The sequence below is a fragment of the Drosophila serrata genome, unplaced genomic scaffold (assembly GCF_035046125.1).
Source record: "Drosophila serrata isolate PLE 108 unplaced genomic scaffold, ASM3504612v1 contig_249, whole genome shotgun sequence".
Taxonomy (NCBI): domain Eukaryota; kingdom Metazoa; phylum Arthropoda; class Insecta; order Diptera; family Drosophilidae; genus Drosophila; species Drosophila serrata.
The window spans coordinates 3,455,945-3,469,981 of record NW_028257147.1 but is presented as its reverse complement, the minus strand read 5'-3'; the positions used below and the strand labels follow the sequence as shown (position 1 = coordinate 3,469,981).

The following is a 14,037-nucleotide window of genomic DNA, read 5'->3' as shown; positions in this document are numbered from 1 at the left end:
TATATATTTGAAAGAAAATAAATCTATTAGGTTATAATATGATTTTATCCTTTATATTAATCTAGATTAATAAATATAATAAGATTCGAAATTTCGAAATAAACCCGCCAAAAAGCATACCTGTCTTTGTTCTTAAGGTCGGTTTCTCCCACCGGCTAAACTTGAAACTAAATTGCTGCAAGCCCAAACCGCCAGAGTGCGCCACCTCTCTCAATAGAGAGAGATTTATCTTTTACCTGCACTCTTGTTACATCTTTAAAAGTGAGAGACTAGTTTGCGTAGAAACGGACAGATGGACATGGCTATATCGACTCAGCTGTTGATGCTGATCCAGAATATATATACTTTTGTATGGTCGGAAGTGACTCCTTTACTGCGTTGCAAATTCCTGACGAAATTATAATATCCTGCAAGGGTTTAAAAATAAAACGAATAATTGACCGTCTTCTTTTATCTTATATGATATGATACGCTAAAGGAATATGAAAAAACGCCTTTTTATGGCTATAAGCTAGGTGGAAACTTTAAAAGATTATTCATTTTCAAATATGTCAGAAAGTAAGCAAATCTGATAATGAATTTTACTTCCTACATGGGAATTCTACATGTCTCTGTAACATAAAAAAAATGTTATCTTGCCTTGTAAAATGTTAAATAACAGCATCGGCACTTAGAGTGACCAGAGAGAGAGTTCTGTTAATTAACATCCACCTGACAGCACCCTAGAGAGAAGAGAGCGGGTATGTTACGCATTTTACATTTTACATGAGAATTCGACCCAAGACTGAGAATTCAACCCCAAAAGTGTGACCCCTTGTATCTGTAACCATGTAAAATTGTTATCTAGACGTGTATGGTGTAAAATGTTAAGTAACAGCTTAAAAATTGAGAGTGACCAAAGGAAATGTAAAAAATGAACAAAAAGAAACATTTTGATATTTTGCCATATTTTCACAGCCATACTTGAAATTAAACAGGAAAAAAAAACGAGCTGGACGGACGTGTTTATAGGCTGCTCCGCTTTTTCGTCGTTTTTCGCGCGCGCGTGTGTGAGTGAGTGTGTTTTGCCTTTGTTTTTGTGTTTGGCGGCGTGCGGCGTTTGCGAGAAGAGGAAGAATTCGAAGTAGCGGAGAAATACAAATAATATTCATTTAATTCAAGTGTCCGCAGTAGCTATTAGGCATTATCTTAACGCCGAGAACCGAGATTAGATAAAATAAGTGGTTAAATACAACGAATGGTGTGCGCAAAACAGCGGGCCAAAAGCAGAAAAGCCAAATAAGCAAAGAGAAAGAAAGAAAAGAAAAGAAGTTCAAAGCCAGCACACACGGCGTCCCTCTGTTTGTGTGTGTGTGTGTGTGCAAGTGTGTGCAAAAATTGTTGGTGTGTGCGTGTGTTGTTTTTGTTGTTAGTGCACCTGTCTGCAAAAAAATAAAAACAGAGAGAAAAAACCATAACAACAAGAACGAAAAGTTGCGGGAATTTAGAAACGAATTTCCCAAAAATTCGAAAGAAATAAAATATTAAAAAACATAAATAAATCATATTTAATAAGAATATATAAGGAACCGGAGAAATACAGTGAGAAAGAGAAAATGTGTTGCGAGTTGCTTAAGGAAACCCGCCGCTGAAAGGAACGAAACAAACAGGAATTACTAAAAATAAATACAAAAATCCTGTTTTTCATCAGCAATATTTAAAGGAATTTCCCACTAAAGGTGAGTTTGACCCATTTTCAATCTATGAATTTCAATTTTCGGGCCTGTTTTATTCTTGGGGGTTGACGAATTCCTTCAGAGACCCGGAGGCTGTTGTGCGTGTGTGTCGAAATTCGGTGTTTTTGCCTAGACTCTTGTTTTTTTGGGGGGAAGGAAAAGGTGGATGGATGAGCCACCCCCTTTTGGGGGTGGTTTTTCGCTCTCAGCTGAGCGCGGCCTCGCAATTTCTCAATGTGTACATATTTTGAAGGCCATGTCGCAAGGTCCAGCAACAACAACAAAAGAGTAAAACACATTTCTGAAGGTTTAAATGGAGTCTGTGGATGTTAACACTTAGAATAGGTAAATAATTCTGGAAAAATATAGGAAAAGTATTAAAAATATATCATAAAAGGGTACTTTAAGGTCTGCCACAAAATGGGAAAAATGTCTAGGAAGGGTTTTGGTTTTTTTTATTAAAAACAAACAACAGAAAAGGAGCTTAAGCTTAAGACCTTTTTTTTAGCTTAATTAAAAATATTTAAGATTACCAAGTATGGCTCTTAAAAAATGGCTCCTTTAAATTTAAACAGAAATAAGTACTTTTATACCCCTGCAGGGTATTATAATTCTTGATCAGCATCAAAAATTGCGTCGATTTCACCATCTCCGATATATAAAAAAATTTCAACATTTTATAAGGGGTTAAAAATGTGAAAAATTAATACAAAATTTAAATTTCTAGACTCGTAAACCTAAAAAAAACTAGTCTTAAAAAATTGAATTGAATTTAGTGTATTTCTTGCTTAGTTTTAATTTCTTCTTCTGCTTCTTTTTTCTTGTTGCTAATCATAAATTATTTTAAAACGTACCTATTATAATCTCAATCAAATACTAAATTAATCACTTCTGATTCCTACTACTCTGTCTAGGCTTGTGTAATTTTTCTATCCTAATTAAATCTAACGTAATATTTGAAGAAGTCCATAAAATAACATACCAAATAAATATCAAATTTAAGCCCTCCATATTGTTTAAACGAAATAAAACCATAAAAGCAGTTAAACCAAAACCAAATTGCTGAACTTGACCCAAAACACATGCATTTAACACTAAGATCCAGCCGCCCCCTCGCCACCCCGTTTACGGTCCGATGATCTAGATAAATGCAGAGGGGCAATCTCAAGAGTTGCACAAGGCATCCATCCTCCCCCGCCCCTCATTTTCCCCACCCCCCTTTGTTTCTACATGTAGACACCCATAATCTTTTTTTTTCGAAAAAAGCTCACACGAAATAAATCAGTTCAACTTGGACACGTTTCGTCTAGAAACTAGACAGAGACAGCATCGTCAGCAGCATTAATCACAATGACTAATTTGTGAAGTTTTTCCCTGTGCGTACTTTTGTGGTGTTTTCATTTTTAAGCCGACGAACAAAGTCGGCGGCCAGTTTAAGCCCATTAAAGTTACCCAAGGGTTAAAAATAAATTGCGGCGGGAACACACACAAGCACACACACATTGGGAGTTTGGGAAGAAGAGCAAAAGGTTAAACAAAAGCTGTGATATAAGAGATCTTAAAACGATCATAATAATACCCTATTTGATGTTAAAAGCCCTAATAAGATTCAAAATTTATAAATATTTTGGAACCAAAGGTTGATTAAAAAAGGTTTAAAAAATGTTTACTATATTTCAATGTATTTATCATTAAAATGAAGGTATATCTTTATTCATTGATCATTAAATTCAAGTCCTACCTAAAGCACGATCTAGGCAATCTAGGCAAATAATACCATCCACTTTTTTATAAGATTTTTCGGTATCATCAACAATTTTAAATTTGGAAAAATTATAAATATAAAATTAAGAAAATTATAATTATAAATATATAATATTTATAGATTCTTAAAACAATTTCTTAGGGGGTCTCATATTATTATTTTTATATTAACCAAAACCACCTCTAAACAAATACTCCCCCATATAGAGTAGCGTTTTAAGAAACCCAAAACTTACGATCAAATATCAAAGCCGCTCTGCAGGGAGAGAGAGAAATAAGAACGCTAAGATCTGTGACAGGTGAATTCTGATTCTGATTCTTATTCAGTATATATTTCTCTCTCTTGCTCAAACTCTGTCTTATTTGGTATCCCCTTAGTTTTCCTACTTTTCCCACTTTTGTTTGTTTTCCTATTTGTACTTTTCTACCTGTTCTCTGCCTCGTGTTTGTGTGATTTTTCTGGACTTTTGTCTTTGAGTTTTGTGTTTTTTTATTTATTTTGTTTTTTTCTTGGTTTTGCTTTACTTTGCTGACTAAGACGTTTGCCGGTTGCCGTTCTTACCTGGCGACAGGTGCGCGCATTGAGTATCTTTGTATCTGTCTGTGTTTTCCTCTTTCTGCTCGGTTTTCTTGAATTTGGAATTCAACTCGTTTCCTTCGCTTGAGAAATTTATCTGCAGGCGTCTGAAAAAGGATGGATCTTACCTTGTCTTGAAGGAATTCTACATAAATACTATATTTTTTGTGAATTTCGCTAAATTTACTATAGATACTATAAAGAGTTATTATACATGAGTTATTGTATATAGTATATAACATACAAATTTCTCTTTATGTACACTATATTATTTTTAAATTACTCAAAATTCCTTTATACTTCCCCAGATCCTAAAAAGAACCTATCATATTCAAGCCATGATTTTATAGTAAGAGATTCAATACTTTGGAACGTATCTTTTGATATAAGAAGTTTCATTTCAATGATTAAATAATTATTTTCGGTAATAAGCTATTAAATTAAATTATTATCCTTATACTTAAGCATATTAAAATTATTCTTTCCTTTTGCAAATTGAAATTTTTTCTCTGTAAATTCTGTGACTGTGCCAAGGGGCGCACGTATCTCATAGATGCGATATGAAAAATCTGAATATGTCTACTGCTTGGGCATTCTCTGCCCCTTCTTTTGCTCCTCCTCATAGCCATCCTTGCCTCATTCTCATTTTATCTACATCATTGGCTCAGTGCCTCGTCTTCTCTTATTTTTTATTGCCTTTTTGCCAGTCTGCGTTCTTTTTATCTTAGCCGCTCTCTTATTGGCCAGCAACTTTAAACTGGGCCTATTAAATATTGTGCCGTATATTCAAACTAATGGAGCATGGCTCTGGCTATAAAGAGAAGGAAGAATAGAGGATAATAGGAAGCACTCAAATTTTATTTAATTGTGAAAGGCATAATTAAAGAAAAATTTCAAAACATTTAACTGTTTTCAATTGATTGTATTATATGTAATATACATATATCTTCTCTTTTAAATATATAATGAAACAGACTCATTTCCTTACTTTTTAATAAAATATTCACACTTTTCACTTTACCTTTACCTGGCCAAACAGGAAAAAAACCAGAAAAATAAAGAGAATTCCCAAATGCATTCCACCGAAAGCAACTGTAAATTTGCCAAGGCAACGAAAAAGAAAAAAACTTAAAATTATGGCAACCTGGGGGTATGTTGTTTCGTCGACAGAAGTGTGGCTTTTTCACCTGTACACCTTTCCCTTTGCCAACATTTTTGGATAATTTGCTATATGCGTTGCATATCCATTAAGCCGCCTGAAGTCAAGAGTTGCCACCAAACATCAGCAGCAGCAGCAGCAGCAGAAGCAGAAGCAGCTAACAAAGGTGCAACATTTTTGCAACAGCATTTCCTGGGGTTTCCCCTTCATCTCTCCACTTGTTCTTGCCACAGTTGTCTGCCTCCTCCATTTGCCTGTCTGTTTTACCCTCCACTGCCACATTTTTATACCCTTACACAGGGTATTATCATGGTAATAATCATCAGAAAATTATTTATATGTAAAGTTGTATATACTTTAACATGAATCCTTTTCCAGAAATTTAAATATGTTTCTAAACCAAATGAATGCATAATTAATATAATATACCACACTTTAGGACACCTTCTGCAGGGTATTCCTATATCCTATTTGCCTAGTTTAAGCCTTACTTTTGTTTCTGTTTTACGTCTGGCCTTCTGGTGCTCTTGAAGTTTATCTTAGCACAGTGCACTTTTATTGATATCATGTAACTTGCCGGCGCTTCCTCACCGTCGTCCATATATGTAGTGCTACCCAGGGGTAAGGGTAAAAGGGAGTGAAAGGTAAGGAGCCCATGAGGATGGAACGGAAACGGGAGGGACATTGGCAGGGGGTTCTACTCGCACTTGAGTATGGCTGGAATGCAGTTAACTTTGGTTCGGGCCAAGTTAATGGCAAACCCGATTCGATAAGACATGGCTGCTGAGCACACACAGGCCCTCCTTTCACACACACCCATGTTTACACTTATGCCTGAGGAACTTCTCCTCCTTACTTCTCAGTTCGATTTTCTCCTCTCTCAGCTTTCTTTTTTCGCATTCTTCCCAGGCCATTGTTTTGAGGTCGTTTCTAATGACTTGAACTGCATTGTATTGTAGTTTAATTAGAATTTTGTTGCCGCATTTATGGTTGCTGTGGTTAGCGTTATAGCTACCATTTTGAGGTATTTCCTCTACGGTTTTATTTTTTATGTGGGAGATCGTGGTGGAGCTGAGAACGTGGAGGTGGATCCCGACTTTGTGGGAGGAGTAGGAGGACTAATTTATAGGCTGGGAAAGGAAATAATGGGAAATTAATTATGAAAATTACAGAAGAATTTCTTAAATTAAATAAGTACAGGTGTTGGTCTAATGTTAACTTGCTATTATTGTATAGTTTTTAGGTCTTAAATAATTATTGAAGTGCATTTAGTTATCTCATTTCTCTGCTAATAGTTTCTACCTTAATTAAACTAAACTTTCCTTTTTTTTAATCAACAAAGTTTTCGTAATTGTCCTCTTCCTGTAAATTCCATAGTTCCCTGGAGAGTAAGGGGAAATGCCAACTCATGGTCATGGACCACATTCCCGTAAAGGCTGGCAAACCCCCTCCTCATCATCATTATAGTTTGGTCCAGTTTATTTACTCAACTAACGAACTATTAACCAACAACTTAATTAGAGAAAATTACTGGATTACAACTTGTATACATTGAATCCCTTCCCCCTGTGATATTCCTACCGAAAACCCATCGATGTCATAACCCATTAAGTGGGATTGGAACTTGGTCCGCAATGCCTGCAATTGGCTTTGGCCGTGGCTTGTGCCAAGTTTGAAGAGGAAGTATTATGCAGTTGCCATCACAGTAAAATGTCCAACAACTGGCCAAAGTTGCTTTTTATTTTTTGTGGCAATTTTTTTTGTTTAAAAGCCTCTTTTTTTTGCTTTTGTGTGACAGACTGGCCGTAAAAAAACTAGAGAAAAATACAAAAGAAAAAAACTTTATGCGTCTCGCTGTTGTCTGTCCTCAAAACTTGTTGTGTGTGGGGCAATGATGGGGGGGGGGGAAATGAATGTTTCAGAACCTGCAGGAGGCTGTTTTTTATATTTTTATTTTTAATTTTTTGAGCTGCAACAGCTGCGTTTGTCCTGCTTCTCCGCTTGCCGGATATTACTGCCTTTGGCCAACTGCCAGACCAAAACTAACTGGCAATAATTATAATTTATTGTTTCCAGTCTGCAAAACATATAGAATTTAACTAAAAGTTTGGAAAAGTATCGGAATTAGTAGGTTTAATATTAATATTTTAATTAGCAAATGCTTAAATACCAAAATTGATAATAGTATATGAATATTTAAACAAAACAAATCAAAGAAGTTGGTATCATCTACAATTATCACTCATCAAATAGTAATAAATTGTTCTGCATAATTATTAAGCCTGTCTAAACCTCTCATAAAAAACCTATCTCAAATATTTGATAAAAATAAAATCAAATAGACGCAGTAAACAGAAATCTTATTATCAAAGACAAATAAAAAACGCTTATTGCTCATCACCTGAATTTAAACAATTTGTTAGGCGCAATAACAAAAGCAAGTGACAGGGAAAAAGAAAAATATAAATTGGTCAACAGATAAGCTGAATACGTAATTCGAAAAATATAAGCGAAAGTGAACGTCAAGTGGCTAAATTAAAGCCAAAATAGATCAAACAAATAATATAAAAAACCAAAACCAAAAGTGTTTTTTAGTAGAGGAAAATCAGAAATACCAATAAACAAAAATAAACAATTTTCAGATAAATGGAATTATTTACTTTTAGAAAGTGAAATACTTATTATTGATAGTAGCTTTTAGTTCGAAACTAGAGACCTTTGTTTAAGATCAAGGTTTTACTCGCTAGCCTATTAACTTTATTTCAAATAAAGAAACAAAACCACAATAAAAAAAGATAAGATCAAGAAAAAGTAAATGTTATAAAAAAGATTCTGATTTACAGCATTATTATTTATTGAAGGCTAACTTATTATAGATAGTAATTGTTACTGGGTCAAAACTGGAGACTTTTGGCCAAGATCAAGGTTTTTATTCGCTAACCAATAGCAAAATATAAAGCACACAAAAACCAAACCAAAATCAATAACAAATTCGATTGCCAAATTTTGTTTATTTCCCATTTGGTGGTCGGCCTCTATTTGTGGGAGTGTTTGCTTTTTTATCTGCTAATGCCTTGTATTCACCTTCTTAGAGAACGAAAACCAGAAACAAAAATAGCTAAAAAACCTAACAAAAAACATAGAGAGACATGGCAAAAAAAATCAATACAAAAAAAAAGCAAACTAATTAAGCGAAAAGCTCTCGGAAAAATCGAAAGAGAAAGGGAAGGAAAATGCAACAGCAAGAAGCCAAATAGGCAGTAAACCAGAAAAGAGAGCAAACTTTATGCTGTGTGTCTAAATGCAAAGAAAATCAAATAAGTAATGGCAAATAAATAAAATTGTGTGAGGGTCAGCAAATATGATTGAATATCGAAATCCATCTCTTGGCCATGGTCAAAACAATTGACTCTACGAGTGCGTGATTTTCAATGCGAATGTTGTGTCGATGTGAATGAGCGCGTGTTTCTTGTCATTAGACGGAAAAAGTCGGTTGGGTCAGACGTGTAGCGATAAGATATAGCCAAAACTACAGGTTTATAACTAAGAGATACCAGAAGTGGAACGATAGTGAGAGGGAAAGGTAGAGAAATCTTTGTTTTTTTTTGCGAAAGCAAAAGATACACAAGCATATGTATATTGTATTCTCTTTTTGATTTAAATCAAAATAAGGAAATGTGATAATGTACTTGGAAAACTGAAGAATAACTAAGACACCGATATGTACATATCAAAATACAATTAAAGTTTTATAAATTGATTAAACAACCATTGTATTTTATAAACATATATAACAAACTAATATGAAATTCTACTTGGAATACTCTAAAATAAATAAAAAACGATGTAGTAATAAGAAAAATATGTATTAAAATATAACCGAAGGTTTATAAATTGGTTAAACAACTTCTGTTTAATAAAAATAAAAAGTAAACAAATATTATCTTCTACTAGGAATATTCTATAATAAATAATACATAGAAATAAGAAAAATATATATTTAAATACCACAGAAGTTTTACAAATTGATCAAACAATCATTTTAATGAACTATTTTATTAAACTATTTAAATTTGCATTCGCAATTATATCTAAAACAAAGAAATACAGTAGAAACTCGATGCAAATTTCCAACTCTTTGATGACCTCTTTTGTTTTTTATTTTTCTGGGAATAAAATCGAAGAGGAAGTGTGGGTTTTATGGGTTTTATGATGTCAGAGAACATGAAACTACTAACTGTACATATTGTTGAATTTATTGAATGGCATTACTTCTTCCTCTCTGTCTATATAGGTCGTTGTTTTGTTCTGTTTGTTCTTGCCAAATGAATTGGAACAAAACAAAAAAAAAAAACAACCCAACCTTTATCTCTTTCTTTATTTCTCTCTCATTCCCATTTTAAATCGGCATTGTTCAGTAATTCAACTTGACCCCTAGCCGTAATATTTCCCCATTTTCCTTCCATTTGATTGTTGCTTTTGTGTCTTGTTACGCCAATTTAAATATCCAAATAACAAAGCGGGCACAACTCAATGAAAGATGAGAAAAAGCGGAAATAAAACAAAAAGATGTAGTAGTTACCTTTATTATATTTGGGAGTTTATTGAACTTTGTACTGGCTGTCATTTAGTAGAGTGTGAAAGGTTCGTTGTAGTAAAAACATACCCACAAAGTCCATAAAGGTCGCCTCAAGCGGATTAAAGTTTTCATTTGAATGGATTTTGGTCGGCAAGCAGAGCAGATCAAAATCTACAACAGCAAAAAAAAGATTTAAATTTCTAAAATGTTTGCCCTTCAAAAAAAAGATACACATTTCACTCATTGTGTTTACCTTTTATTTACAAAAGCGCATGGCGAGAGGTTAAGAAAAACAACAAGTGTGGAAAGTTTGTTCTATATTTAAATGCATTAAGATTATCCGATTACTCAACGAGCCACTCGAAACTCACTCCCTACAAGAACTTGTTTCACACTTCAGTTGAAGTTAATTGCATTTCAAACTGAATAAATTTGTTTAATTAATTGGACAGCCGATATATCGGGTCACTGCTCCTTAGACATTTAATTAAAAGATAGAGATGAAAAAACCGAAATGGAACCTCGCGTGCTTTTCCAACTTTTGTATTTTTTGTTACATTTTTTTTTATTGGGCCACCGAAAGTAATCACACTTTTTGCTTTGGCTAATTGGTAGCACACCTTTAACCCTCGATAGCCACCAGACCGCAATTAGACCCAATTACCGCTCAACTAAATGGTTTTTCCTTCACCTAACTGAGTTCCACTTTTACTCCGCCTTTTCGGATTTCTAATCGCAATGAAAGTCGCCTGACTTTGTCGCTTATCAATTATAGTTTGACTTGCATTATTATTTTCCTTTTTTTATAAAAGAAAGTTCCGATTGGACATGGTCAAGTGGCAAGTGGAAATGTGGAAAATCAAATTGGTTTACCTTGAAAAAGATTTATGCAAGTTAAGAACAAAAGATTGGGATTTAATAATATAGCAATTATTCTTACAGATAATTAAAGAAATGTAAGTAACATTAGTTTATTGATATTGTATTTATAATACTTTTTTTTTTCAAATCTTTAACTATATAATTTTGAAAGCTTTCTCTGGTTGTGATTCAACTCCTGACAACCTTCAGTTTGATTTCATAATGACCTCCACACCGCTTCTTTCCTCAATTGTTGCGCCTCGTTAAATGCTTTCAACGCTTTTTGACTTTTACTTGTCGACAGCAATTTATTTTATTTATTTAAGTTAGGTTTTCCTCGTTTTTTTATAGGTTTTTTGCGACAAAGCTTTGCTTGTAAGTCGCATTATTATTTTCACATATTAATGAAGCGCACGTTTTGTCGATTATATATGATTTTTTTTGTGGGGCATTGTTGTAATGTTTAAATTATGATTAGCGGTTTGTCATTGTCAGCATCGAACTGTTGATGATTTGACCGGTGACTGGTGGTGCCTCCTGGTTATTTATGCATTTCTGCTTTTTGTGGCTTTAAGATAACACAATGACCCTCGAAAGTATCTCAAAGTGTAGAAAAACATATGACGTTGATCTTTGCCTTTCCATTGATACGCTTTCAAGTGTAAAAACGTGACGAACTTTTGGTTCAATCGATTTGGATATACATATGTATCTTTATCTTCAGGTCGATGGCGCTTTCTATCGATCTTTCACAGAAAAAAGAAGGGAAAGTTTTAAGCAAATTAGATATTAATAAGCTATATGGTTCAAACAATTAAAATTCATATAAAAGAAAACATTCTTTATAAATACTTGCAATATTTTCTAACCCCTTCAATCCTTAAAGAAACAATAACACATATTTATTATTAAACTAACGCCAACATATGGAAACACTCATCCACAGTATCTGTATATATATATATATATATCTGCCAATAGCATTCCTTCCAATTTTATTATATTGTTCAATCAGACTAAAAGTTTTGCCTTGGTTGCGTGTCGAAGTGGCATTAATTCCATATCGGACAATTCATTTGCCAAATACAAAATCATTATTTATACGCATCAAATATTTTTGACTTGGACATAGTTTTTCCTCAATTTTTCGTTTGCCTTCGATATGTTTATGTATTAATAAATTTAATTTGCCATTATTGGTGGCGAGTATCAAAATCTGAACATTTCCGTAATGGCAAGGTGAATGGATAAATATTTTGCAAGGAGTGTTCAAGGAAAGTTATTCGAAAATCTTTATTAAATATAGATACAAAAACTAGATGTTGTTTTAATTAAATATTTTAACTCATAGTTTTGTGGTCTTTTGTATTTCCTATTCTCTCTATACAAATTATTATGCAATAAATACCATTTCACACGTGTAAAAAAACACTTTCCATTGGTAATTAACTCTGGCCCACAATCATAAATTGGTATTTGATTACACAAGTGAACAGGTGTGTGTATAGGGGTGGTATAATTATAACGAGTGCTTTCAAAATTAATAAATTAAGACCCGCTCTTGACAGAATTTTGGGGAATGCCATTAAGGAATTTAGCTGCGCTAGGCAATTTTCCAAATATTCACACACATTACCGTTGTAAACTTTACTCTGTTGGCTGTTTTGGGGCAAATTACTGTTATAAACAATGCGACGGCTGCCTTGCCACATGGCCAAAATGCAGTTGCAATTGTCAGAGGCATTAATAATGCATATGGCCACATTCACAGACACACTCTAGCGAAATAGAAACTCTAGACTTGGGGATACCTATTGCCTTTAAATCTCTAGTTAAAAATCAAGATTTAAATGTGGTTAAAAAATTCCATATACCCTTTAACTCTAAACCAAGAGGTATCAAAACACAAGAGACAGGTTGCACAGTTTTATTGGCCACAAAATGATTTCTGCTTATGATTTTTTTTTTTTTTGTTACTATGTTTGCTATGATCATAGCTGACTTTCTAGCCATGAAACCTCAACAAATAGATAAATAGCCTTAGAAAGTCAAAGTCGTTGGGAAGCCAATGGAACGAGTCGTATGCGAATTGCATTTTGATCAAATTTGGCAATCCCGAGGTCACTCTCGAAGTTTGAAAGTCATCCCAAGTGCTGCTTCCTTGTTAGAAGTCTGTGAAAACCAAACATGTTTGCTTTTTATATATGGGGAAAAGTACATATATAAAACTGTGGGGGAAAAGTTGGAAAAACAGGTGGTGCGGATAGAGAAAGTAAGAGGAGGGAACGGACTGAGAGCAAGAATGATTTTGAAAGTAAGAATTGTTTGTGGGAAAAAAGTTATACCAAAGCGAAGTACAATTTAGACAGAATAAACTCTAATCAATGGTATCTATTATGTCCTAATAAAGCAACAATATTTAAACAAAATTACATATTATATTTCCGTTGGAACCAATTAACACAAAACGTTTATTCATATGGCCCAAAGCAAATGGTAAACAAATGCAATGAAACGAAATTAAATAAAAACCGTATACGATTTCATAACCATAAATTTGTTGGCAGTTGTTGATGGTGTGAATGGGCCAAACAAAAGTGGGTTAATTTGCACGAGCACAGAAATCGAAAGAGAGATAGGGACAGATGTGAATATAGTACCCCAGTGGATTTTAATTATAGGAAAATATATAGTACTCTATATAAAATGGTATACACTTAATTGCAAATATTGATTCGTTTTAATGATGTCTATTGTATATTGCATTTGTATAATAATTTGTCTTTCTCTTATCTTTGCAGGTAGTAAACAAAGTCTTCTATCAACTTCAAGTCAAGAAAAGTCAAGGCAAGTTAATAGCACCCAAAAACGATAATCATATCTGACAACGCCCAACGTTTAGACGCTGGTTTAATTATAGTCTAAATAACCAAAAGGAAAAACATACCTGCACTTGTTTAACGCACATACTAGATGCTCTTCTTTTATTGAAGTTTATGGAATAGTTTGTAATAGGGTTTTTATGATAAAATATAATAGTAAACGTATGTTTTTATTCTGCATTTTCTATTAGATATTTTATATTATTTTCTTATCGAAAGGGTATTACTTATTCCTTTATTTTTGTTGTATTTTTTTGTACAATTCTCCAGGCAACCCCCGCAGAGTTGAATGCTCCACTTTTGGGCGACAATTTCTTGTTCCAGGTGGCTACACCACCGCCATATCCATCCAAATTAGCCATGATATGCGGTGTGTTAGGTGTGTGGAGGTTTTTCTTTTTGTTTTTCACGTGGGCGTACCTTCAATTGAGGGGGAAGAATGTAACCGCTGCACTTGGAAAAATTACTTTGTAGCCTGGGCCTCCCTTAGGTAGCATTAG

The 14,037-nt window shown here is 33.7% G+C and overlaps 1 protein-coding gene across 7 annotated transcripts in view; it reads left to right on the top strand.

The window, feature by feature from the left end:
• The first annotated feature begins 942 nt into the window (after nucleotides 1-942).
• Wdr62 (WD repeat domain 62) overlaps nucleotides 943-14,037 on the top strand; it is a 70,825-nt gene continuing 57,730 nt past the window's right edge. For 4 of the 7 annotated variants that reach the window (XM_086832676.1, XM_086832668.1, XM_086832674.1 and 1 more), the window contains exon 1: nucleotides 943-1,718. The gene's annotated coding sequence lies outside the window, so the exon portion shown is untranslated. Of the gene's footprint in view, nucleotides 1,719-13,456; nucleotides 13,503-14,037 lie in introns of all 7 variants that reach the window. The other 3 variants (XM_086832677.1, XM_086832669.1, XM_086832665.1) reach the window with 1 other exon arrangement.